A 12,587-nucleotide genomic window follows, 5' to 3' on the forward strand; every position below is an offset into this window, starting at 1 on the left:
TATTGTCATTAGTTGTGTCTTAAATTTACAAATTGAGGCTTCACCACAGCATCAACGTGGTAAAAGTTGAGCAAAATTGTTGTCTTCCAGGGATTTTTATGATCTTACTTTATTTATTTGTTTATGTATTTACTTTGATGTTATAACTTGAAATTGCTTTCAACTGTCTGTGGAGCGTTATACGTGTTATGGTTTCAATGCCATTAAAAATATAGAACACAGACCGTCTAGTAAACAAATCCTTTTAACCTTTCTTCATGCCTACAACACTTTGCCTGTTCACTTTAGAATCTGGCTAGAATCTAACCCTTCTAGTAAAAACATTTTTTTATATGTCGTATGATATTTCTATTTCACAAGAAATATGGACTTAATGCTAGCTTGTGACTGTGAAAAATGTGTTTTCACGTTAAACATGCATGCGGTTAGAATATCGTTTTTTCATTGAAAATGCCCTAAACCTGAGGATAATGTAAAATGCTAACCATATTCAATTTACAATATATTCACCAAAACAATCCAATATATGGACATGTTGACATTAAAAACGGTTGTACAGCGTTTGACATTAGATCATTAAACCGAAAACATTTATTCATATATCATAATAACTAGTTGGGTTCAGATTCCGGGGATAAGTTTGAGAGGACTTCTCCATGTATTCTTTGGACAAAAGCTGAGCAGCTATTCAGAAACTCATTGTTGAGATTGACTGGACCATATAGACAACTATTGAAAGGAAGGGGGCAAAAGGGGGAGAGGGGAGGGCTTTTGATAATGATCATTTTGAAAATATTGTAGGCTACTCCTCACCAGACAAGGAAAAAACTTTTATAGCATCAATTATCTTATAGTGTGTAATGTTAGATTATGACTGTTAAAAATACGTGTTCATGTTAAACATGTAGAGTAACCTAGAATATAGGTTTTTCATTGAAAATGACCTCACTCACTATGCTCATGTTACACACCCCCAGAGGTGTCTTAGGAAACTATATTTATACTTATATTTAAACTGATTTGCAGGTTCACCTGAACAAACAGGGTAAACGGTAGACAGAGTCAGTTTCGCTGTTGTTATTGTTGTTCTTTCTCGCTTCCTTGTGCATCTCATTTATTAACACGTATGCAGGTTATTTCAACAATTACTTAATTTACTGTTCTTTCTTTGTTTTAAAGAGTTTCAGCTACTGTATTCAATATTCTCACATTCATAAAATAACAATAAACCCATCTGTTCTTTTTTTCTTACACATATTAATCAAAATCCTTTCCCCTCTTCACGGCTTCAACACACTGGATTATACTCTTTGGCTTACACCAATAATATGTTTAGAATTAATTATTTTTGACTTTTGTGAACTTATTACATAAACATCATGAAATCAATCAGAAGTCACTTACTTCTAAATATTGACCCAAAAGGTATACTGCATTTCAGCAGCTATTCAGGAACTCATTGTTGAGATTGACTGGACAATAGAGAACTAATATTGAAAGGAAGAGGGCTAAAAGGGGGGGAGGGAGGGCTTTTGATCTCTGAAGTTAAAACATGAAGTTAAAACATGTAAACAAATAGCTCATTTTGGAATAGAAATGAAGGTATGCTGAAAGTAGGCTACTGTAATTTTTATCAGAAACGGATTAAAAACAAGCATTGCAGTTATTTTAAAACTAGAGGTTCTTAAGTTCTAGAGTCCTTAACTTTGATAGTCATTGAGTATTCCTTATACAATGTATTCCTTAAAATATTGTAGGCTGCTCCTCACCAGAGAAGGAAAAACACTTTTATTGAATCACTAGCAAAGGACTTGTGTATTGATGTAAGATACCGGGAAGGTTACATATTATTTTGTACCCAGGGGGCATGTGTTGATACTACAGGGGTAAAAGAGAACCGGATAAAATGATTTTGCTTTATTAAACTTATTACTGTTAAACTAACTATAGCTAAAACATGGACACACTTTGTGTGAACCTGATGATATGTAAAGTGCTAACCGTATTACATTTATTATATATCGTTATGGAAATAATATATTGTCCATACAAAATATGAATGCATATAAGTCCAAGTTTATTTTAGAATTAATTAGAGTATCGAGCCAGTCAACTGCAATATTCCCCTCACAAGGCTTCAGCCTTGCATGTCCTCTCACTCAGCCAATCTCCTCCCAAAGATCTCCCTGCCTCTGTCTCTCAGTCACTTTGTATCCTAATTTCTAAGCAGGAATTGACACAAAGGAGGTGTCATACCCCCTCCTGGCCAGGGCAAACCAGTTCTTTGTCCACACAGCATGTCCCCCAATCTCCCCAATGAAAGGAGTTACTACCCTTGCCACACACATCAGTTGGTGTGGAACAAATGTAATCTCATGATATGCATACAATCATGAAATGATAGATCAATATTTAACAATCCAATATTGCCATAACAATTCCCCAAACAAAACCTTATTTTACCCGTTTGACATTTCAAATCAAAGTCTTTTACACCCCGGAATTTTTTTAACCTTTATTTAAGGCAAACCAAATTGATATTAAAACGTTGGTACAGTTTATTACTTTCTTTTATGCTACATTTTATTTTGGGTTAAGTTTGGGAGTCTTCGTGTTAAGATGGTGAATTCCATTTGTAGACTATCCCTTAATTCTAGAGAAGCAAATTGCTTCCTGGAAGATACCTGGAAGATTACATGATATTTAATTTGTATATATATATGTAATATATTGGGCCTTACAGTATAACTCAATAAGGTTTACATTTTTGACAGTTTACTGAAGAGACAATATTTTATTACAATACAGGTTTTGTGTTATAGGTAGTCTGATTAGTATTGACTGCAAATGCAACAGTCTGTACAGTGATTTTACACAGATTTCCCCCCCTTCTATCTGTATTTTCCATACAATGTTAAAACCAAACAAATACACAGCAACAGGACTAAACAACAACCAACATCAACAAAAATGTGTTGCATTTTTTTCAACACGGCTATGCAGATCCAACAACAAACTATACCCGTAATCAACGCAGCTGCCCAATAGCAAATCAAACGCACATATTCAACAGAAATGCATAACTCCACCCATCATCACCCCAGCATCAACACCATGCACAATACCAATACAGCCGCACAAAACACAAGACATACAAAGCGTAAAAACAAAACACAATTTTACTAATGAAGTGTTCACCGGACTACATTAGTTCAATAGCCAGTTAATCATAATTTCTTCGATACTCGTTTGGGGCCTATAGTTGAATACTGTTGCTTTGGCAATGTTAACGTATGTTTTTCTCACTTACACAGATAACACTTATCTTCTGCTATTACTGTACAAAAGCATCATTCAACCTGTTTTGTTGTATTGTTCCACACGTTTTTTTTTACCATACTGTCCATGCCTAACAGAAACAAACTTTACAGTATCACCCGTATTGCCTCCAAAATCATCGGACTTCCCATACCCACACCTTCTGATATGAAAAATAAGGCCATCACACGCTTAGCACTTTCAATAACAAATGACACTGATCATCCCCTGTATCGCTACTTTGACCTCATGCCATCTGGTCGGAGATACAGAACCTTAAAGTGGAAAAAGGTTCGTTTTAGCAGGAGTTTTGTCCCCTCAGCCATCGCGGCATTAAACCAACTGCCCCGTCCATAGGAGGGTTTTCTGTGTACAGTGGGGACCTCATGTCTTTGTCTTTGTGATATGTTGTTTTTGTTGTTATGTTGTTATGTTGTTTTTGTTGTCTTAACGAACAGACCTTATATAATATATAATATTATTATAATAATAATAATAATAATAATAATATATAATAATATCAATACTAATTACCTGGACCACCCTGGAAGCCCCGCCCACCTGTCACTTTTGATGGGAGGTGTTAGTTATATCTCTCTGTTAAGTTGAAGCTCACTTTATTGCCCTCACAAAGACACTGAGACATACATTTCATGGGTCTATGCTTGCCACGTGTCTTGGGTCAGATGGTAGTTGCACCTCCAGCTCTTTGTTTCCAGTGTCCGCTGTGTGCGAGAGAAAAGGCCTCCAACCCAGGTCCAGCACTCTACTAAATAGAGAGGATCTTAATTACAAAACAGAAACACTCGGATAGAACCGTCCAAACCTTGTTGGAGCGGTGTGGTTACAGACAGGAGATCCTCGAACCTCAGGGACCCTTTGAACGGGTTATATACAGAAGCGTCAAATTATAAAATGTATAAAAACTGCATTTTACCCGTGACGACGGACGAACAACATATTCCCTGCCATGGTGATTTCAGAGCAAACTCGACCCTGTTAGGAGGCCCGTGGCCTTCAGGGAATTTACGGCTAATTTCTGGTCTAAATCTGGTCACCATCCGTAGATCCCTTAACAACTTAATCTCCCCCCATTAGTACTGTCCTGACTTAAGAAAAAATATGGGCCTGGAGATATCACAGTTATAAGAAGGGCAGAGGGCAGAGGGGCCACTTTAATCTACTGGCCTGCTCAGAAAAAATGTCAACTTGACTACCAACCGTTCAGTGTCCACTTATCATGACACTTGTACCAGTTAAAATACTCAAAAAACTCTAATGAAACAACCTGTCCTACTCCTCCGTCTTGAGAAATGTACTGATGCTCATCCTACCCAGGCATAGACTGTGAAAAAGAATGGACAAACCCTCACCATTGGTTTCTACAGACCGTAAATGTTCAGGAATTTCAAATCCGCCATCGTTCTATATCGCGTCATATCGCGTCATATCCTACAGAATGCAACCAGACCAGTATTGTTTGGGTAGCTTGTCAATCAAGAGCGGGGCAGGGAATGAATGCTATTGGTTGTGTAGCTTGTCAATCAAATCATCCCGCCCCTCCTAGAGCATAACCTACTTTATCATAAATTCTAAAATAAATGGGACCATAATTTACCAAAACGTATATCATGATGATTGAAAGAAGACTTTAAACTAGCGACTGGAAGCATATAGTATTTATGACAATGTTTATTAAGGTAAGAAAATCAAGTCTAAAGTTTGTCAGAAACCCATCCGCTATGCATGAGAGAGAAATTCTTTCTGACACCAGCAGGGGTAAAACAGCGAAACTACAGGCCATTCATATGAACTGTCACTTGAACTTCCTATATCGACTCAATTTAAAAGCAGGAAGCTGGCCCCTTGATCCTACCATAACCCACTCTCATCCTATGCCTACCACTCTGACCCCTGTCAGTCCTAAGTCTAGTCACACAGAGAAAGAGAGCCAAAATGCAAACCATATTTACATTTACACCATTAAGCAAAACCATTGCACAAAATCATCGCACAAAGTCATTGCACAAAATCATTGTACACCAAATCATTGCACACAAACGTTGCATCAGCTACAGATCTCTGCCTGAATGGGGTGTGTATTATATCAGTAAGTGTAAGAGCCATTTGTGTGGAATTCCCATACTCACCGAGGGTGTGGCGGTGTCCTTTAGAAGAACCCTAGTCTATTTATCTTTATAGCACTAACTCAGAAAATGATGCTTTTTGGAAGATTAAAAGCTTCCCTTTATTTGCTCAGTTCATAGTGGGTTTACACAATGTGTATTTAACAATACAAAATACAAATAGAAAATACAAATAGAAATTTAGGAAGGTTTCATGTCTGTCTGGTTAGATTTACAAATGCCATAATTTAGGCTTGTCCTAAAATAATTTTGAATTTAGATTAAAAAGAGTAGGTTCCATTTTGATCTCATCCAGCCTTGAATATAGGCCAGTCCAAATTTGGTAATTCCAAAATTTGGTAGTTCCAAAATTTGTAGTTCCTACCCAGGTGGAAGACCGACTGTTGAAGGAGAGTTTTAGAACCAGATTCCCATGTGTGGACTGATGAAGTGGTTCAAACCCAACCTGGCGCCATGACCGGTCGAGACGAGTTACTGCCTGCACCCATGAACCGACAGCTTGTGCTATCACCCTTCATTTGTCTGCACATGCTTCTCCAGTCACAGGTTCTCTAGTTCACCTATCATACAATAAAGATATTTGGCTGATTTTGAGTTCTAATGTCTAATAACTCTCAAGCTGCACTCACCGCGAAGATTCTTCTACAACTTCAGAGCCTAAGTTCTTATTTTGGATGTCCTTCAGTGTGGAACAGCCGTGTGCACCGTGAAATTCACTTCTTCACTGTGCATCCCTTTTTAAGGCCCACTTCTAGTTCTGCCCACTACCACCTTTGTACCTCCCTTTCTTTCCTCACCCAGGACAGGACTTTGGCAATAATGGTACTCTAGTCTCTAGAAAGCTCCCTCCCCCCTCATCACTCTGTGAGTTTAAAGATACTTCCTATTTCCACTGAAAGCTTTTCTTTGTCCTACTACAGATTATTATTATCATCATAAATGCATTGCCTATCTACAATCATTGTTTCAATAATATGTTTATTGGAAGTCAGGCAGAAAAACAGTGTAATGTGTAATCGACATGCATACGCACGCATACACATAAGAAAATAGAATGACAACTTCTCATCATCAATATAAGATCACAGATCAACATGTGCTTCCATAAAATTCTACTGAGTACTTCTCCTGTGCTCCAAGAAAATGTGTTAGTTTTGCTGTCTGCTGACCCTCTGTAAATCATATGGGTTGAGGTGTTGTTTACGGCAGGCCAAGGATAGTGGCAGTTTGGTACCTGTTTCCTCTTCTCGCATAGCAACAGCGTAGCAACCGAGGGTTACAAGAGAGTCTGCATCCTTGACAGCACAGTTGCTTTGCTGCTTCCGCCTGTTGATGAACAGTTCTTAATACATTTCCTTAATACTCAAAAATTGTTTGAGTATTTTTCTTCTGGAGAATTATGTTGTCTTAAAGTTGTTCTGTGCAGATTTCCAAAAAACGACTTTTAGCAGCCTCTGCTGGTCATTACCGTCACTGCAGGCCGTTTCTTTATTACTGCGTCACCCAGAATTCCATTCGTTTTCACCGGAAGACGGAAGTGTTTCAAAAAGCGTTCTTTTAATTGTTTTATACGATCTGTGGATCGTTTCTCTTCTTAGCCAGTGGAGCATTAGTTACCGTGAGCTGTGTTTTCTTTTTCTGTTTTTTTTTCGTTCTTCAAATCATACAATCTCTTAAAATCAGCGTGAGTTTCCTTTTGTTATTAGCGCGGTAGTTCCTGGCCAAACACAAAAGATATACAATTTAACTTTAGTTTTACTGAAAACGTTACCTAGTATTACTTTAAGTGAGTTTTTCAACCACAGTACATTGTCCATCATAATGATTTCTAATCACTTCTTTTAAGTATATTTAGCTGCACTTGCACTTGTTCAGAGTTGACCTTGCCCTGCCTGTGGTACTTCCCCCTTTCCAAAGCTGGTTCTTTCTCGGCATGCAACATATATTTGAAATCTCAACTGCCCTTTCTTGGGGTGTGGCTCTAACTGCCTCTGTTGAAACTACCCTCTACCTAGTAAACAACACAGCTATTCACAAGTCTTATAGGTCAAACAGGAACACAGCTATTCAGTTATTCAGGGCCTATGACAAGCACAGCCTCATGGCATAATAATAACACAACATAGTCATAAAATGATCAAATAATTAAAGCAAAATAAAATCTCTAGCATGATTATTTTGAAAACAAATACATGTAGTAAAGCATCTTCATTCTGCCTGTGGCCTTTAACCAATTGCTCTCAACATGTCTTCCATTACCCCTATAGGTTCTCTGCATCATTAATTCATCCACCCATAGGTGCATTATCACTGCTATGCAATGGTGGAAAAAGTACTCAAATGTTTTACTTAAGTAAAAGTATCAACACTGCAATGTAGAAGTAGGCCTACTCTGTTACAAGTAAGAGCCCCGAATTCAAAATGTACTTGAATAAAAGTACAAAAGTATTGATATCAAAATGTACTTAAAGTACTAAAAGTGAAAGTACTAAAATGTTTGAAAATAGCAGATCTACAAGCTCACAACGCGTCGCATCGCGACGCGTTGTGAGCTTGTAGATCGGCTATTTTCAAATAGCCGTATAAAATAGGGCTAAAGTGGTTAATGTATGTTTTATAATTAATAATTTGTATTTGAAAAGTAACTAGTGACTAAAGTTTTCAATGTAGTGGAGTAAAAGTACAATATTTGGATCTGAGATGTAGTGGAGTAGAAGTAAAAGTACTGGAAATTGGAAATACTCAAGTAAAGTACAAATACCTCAAAATTGTGCTTAAGAACAGTACTTAAGTGAATGTACTTAGTTACTTTCCACCACTGCTGCTATGGACAGTGATGTCTTCGTACACATCCTCAATCAGGGGCGGTGGGGAGTAAGATAAGATGGACTGTGGAGAGTCTTCCCCTCCTGGCGATGTTGGAGAATTAGAGAGTTCATCTGATGAGTCCCCCTGCTGGCTGAACTATCCAACTTCAGCTGGCTGTGGGATATTTCCTCCCACTGTCTTCCCTGCCTCATTCCCTACTTCCATCCTTCCACTGTTCTGCATCACCTATTTTTCAGTGGTGGAAAAAGTACTCAAATTCTTTACTGAAGTAAAAGTACCAATACTGCAATATAGAAGTGCTCTGTTACAAGTAAAAGTCCAGAATAAATAATTGACTTGAGTTAAAGTACAGAAGTATTGGCATCAAAATGTACTTAAAGTACCAAAAGTAAAAGTACTAAAACGTTTGAAAATAGCAGATCTACAAGCTCACAACGCGTCGAGATTTTCAAATAGCCTATGTATAAAATAGGGCTAAAGTGGTTAATGTATGTTTTATAATGTAATTTATATCTGCAAAGTAACTAGTAACTAAAGTATTCAAATAATTGTAGTGGAATAAAAGTACAATATTTGCCACTGAGATGTAGTGGAGTAGAAGTAAAAGTACTGAAAATGGAAATACTCCAGTAAAGTAAAAGTACCTCAAAATTGTACTTAAGTACAGTACTTGAGTAAATATACTTAGTTACAGTACTTTACACCACTGCACTGTGTCCATGTGCTCAAGACAGTCTTGTAATGGGATCCAACTCATCAGAGCAGCAGTGCATTGTTTCCACAACTGGCAGTCTGTTTGAGCTTCTGTTTGTAAGCTGGGCGAAGATTAGATTTACCAAACACTGTGTAAATGGGGGCCTGTAAGCATTGTGTAACAGTGTAGCAGTGTAACAGTCATCTAAAACTTTATCCACATTGTATTTAACATTTATGAGCTGGAAGTATTTTGGCAATACTTTCCTCATTTTGGTTGAAATCACCAACCACGATGAAAGCGGCCTTTGGATGTTTATTCTCTGCAATGCTAATAGCTGTGTAGCTCTTTGTTAGCAGAGTCTGTGTTAGCCTACAGCAGATTGTAAACAGCAAAGTGAACAATTGCTGTGAACTCCCTTGGGGCCCAAAATGGCCTGCACAGTAACGAGAGGTATTCCTATTGTACTCATCATGGTGGCTTACAAAAATACATACTGTATGGCTGAACAGCATAATAGTAATAGTATTAATGATAATAATACTAATAATAACAGATAACACAATGACACAAATACAGTATAGAAAAAGCGCTCCTCGGAGCACAGGTCTCCGCCAGGTCAGGTAGGTTATTGTGGCCTCTTGATGGCGCTATAATAGGCCAATGTGAAAAGGGTGGCAATTCTTCCTCTGCCTAGTAGGAATGTGCTGCATTCATGATTTCAGGCATTTTGTTGCAAAAATGCGTTTTGCTAAATGAGACCTGTTGGTGGCGCTATAACAGGGCAGTGTGAAAAGAGCGGCATTTCTTCCTCGGCCTAGTTGGAATGTGCGTGCAAATTTTCACGGAAATCGCACGCTGCATTCATGAATTGAGACATTTTGTTCAAAAAGGATAAATCCTGCAAACTTTGGAAGCCAACCTTAGCCAATCAGGATGGAATATGAAATATCGGATAGATCCGTCTTGATTGATACCAATTTGCGTGATGTTTGGATCAAATCTGTAGGAGAAATATCCCAAAATTGGTTTTGCACAAATCGGCCTCCTGGTGGCGCTATAACAGGCCCATGTAAAAAATGTGGGGCAGAGGTTCTGAATTGGCATCCAGGGAGTGTGTGTGCACAGTTTCACAGTGACTGGGCCAACAGTGCCGGAGATTAGCTGCTCGCAGACAGATGGACGGACGGACGGACGGACACACGGACGGACGGACAGACAGGGGGTAAAACATACTCTCTCGCCATGCCTTTCGGCCTGGCGGAGACAATAATAACTGTCAGTGTGTGTTGCAAGGCATGCTAGGAAGCTCTTGACAGTCCGGAATGTTACAATGATTTCTATCCTGTATTGTGAAATTACCACAAGACACGGTTCATGGTAGCATGAGTTAACACCTGTTTATTTGTACTTTGCAACACATTTAAACGTGCATATCAATAAAATTTGAACAACAATGTTTGTATACAGTAAAGAATACTGATAATGTCATACTATCACAATAACAATGCCTCTATTTCTAAGATTCAAAAAACAATAACAACCAAAAATCGGAATAACACAGGCAAACACTCAGTTTAGTAAACCTCTCTTTCAGTACATATAGGTATCACGTTTTTACAAATAATGAACCTGTTTATTCTGTGTGCTATGATTAGGAAACATCTTTCCATTTGAAGAAAAAAAAAAAGATAAAGCTGTGCTTTGCTCTCTACTGTGCTTTGTAATAGTTGTGTTGTGTTCACAAGCTTCAGTGTATCACAATCCTCTTGTATGGATAATTAGAAGCATAAAAACTGTAAAGATCAAACAATTGTCGAGCTAAAGCCCCGCCTTTGCCCATTCGATGCTAAAGACATAGTACTCTGACACACACACACACTCACACGCACGCACGCACGCACGCACGCACGCACGCACGCACGCACGCACACACGCACACACACACACACACACACACACACACACACACACACACACACACACACACACACACACTTAAGCATGAGTGTGCCAGATAATTCATGTTCTATAGCCCGATTTGAAGCAAGAGTTGTGTTGTGTAACAAATGATTGAAGTTGAAGTATCTGATATAAAAAGGGGTTTTAAGACCTTGGAGAGCACCCTATACTGTAGGTCAGCTGTGTATTCACAAGGTACCAACGGGGGACAAACGGAACCTTAGATTGTGGTACAGGGTACACAGGGCAGTGATAGACTTATGTTCTGCTGTGCTTAGCTGTGGGTCAAATATACACCATAACACCGTAACAGCCTTATCAAAATATTACATAAAATACTTGAAAATATATTACCCAAAAAGTTGTTAATCCAATACGTGCAAAAATAAACACCTATTCTCTCACAAAACACACGCGCACACACACACACACACACACACACACACACACACACACACACACACACACACACACACACACACACACACACACACACACACACACACACACACACACACACACACACACACATATACATGTAAAGTGATATACTGTATAATAAATTCAATAATATATAGCTTGAATAATATCAATAGTAGTCTTGGTAACACACATAGTTTTTCACTGATCACCATTTCCTTTATAACACTATATTCTCTATTATTCTGGTAAAAATATCAAGTGTAATGCAGTACCATAGTACCATGCACTTTCTATTTCCATTTCATATTTCCTTTCAAAGTAGTAGAAAACATTATAAAGTCTATATGAATTATATGAATTTGACATTCTTTTCAAACGTATACTCAATTAAAATATTATCAAATAATTGCACAAGAGAGGGGAGCAGATGCTTTAGCTCTTATGTTATGAATCATGGTACTGCCATAGACTTGAGTAGTGTAGTATATTAATGGAATAGAATACACCAAAATACACCATTGTGGTGCACCAGAGAACTGTGTGGATCCGTTTTCATATTTGTCTTCAATGCATGCCACTTGGTGGGGATATTGTTAATTTACCAGAGGACCTATAGGCCTCAAGTTGTTTTCTGCAAGGTAGGTTGCCAGTAGGCCAAGGAAGTACCATGGCCTACTGGCAATTTGTCTCACATACGCCTTATACCTTTCAAATATTGAACTTTAATTTGATATTGAAAGTCATTATAAGATCAGGCTGAAACCTTGCCTGTCCATCTCCATCTGTATGCTTTCACGTGCCATCAATGCATGCAACTAACATGCCATGCATTCATATCCCAATGCATGTCACTTACTCGACTTTCTGTTACTTCTTTTCCGAATTTTACTTTCTCATTTCACAGGCTACGGATCGAGGGTTTCCATGGAATAAGCCTGCGGACTATTATAATTATTATTGTTGTAATTATAATTGTTACCATTGTTGCTGTTCTCATAATTATTATAGTTAGTGTCCAATTTTGGGTCTCCCTCTCTCTCTCCGTCTTTCTCTCTTCCTCACTCTTTCTCTGTCTCTGTGTCCCTCTCCCTCTCTGTCACCCCAACACAGTCAAGGTAGATGGCCGCCCACCCTGGAGCCTGGTTCTTCACAAGGTTTCTTCCCGTTAAAGAGGAGTTTTTCCTTGCCACTGTCACCAAATGCTTGTTCAGGAG

This window comes from Gymnoscopelus microlampas (genome assembly GCF_963454915.1).
Source record: "Gymnoscopelus microlampas genome assembly, chromosome: 12".
NCBI lineage: Eukaryota > Metazoa > Chordata > Actinopteri > Myctophiformes > Myctophidae > Gymnoscopelus > Gymnoscopelus microlampas.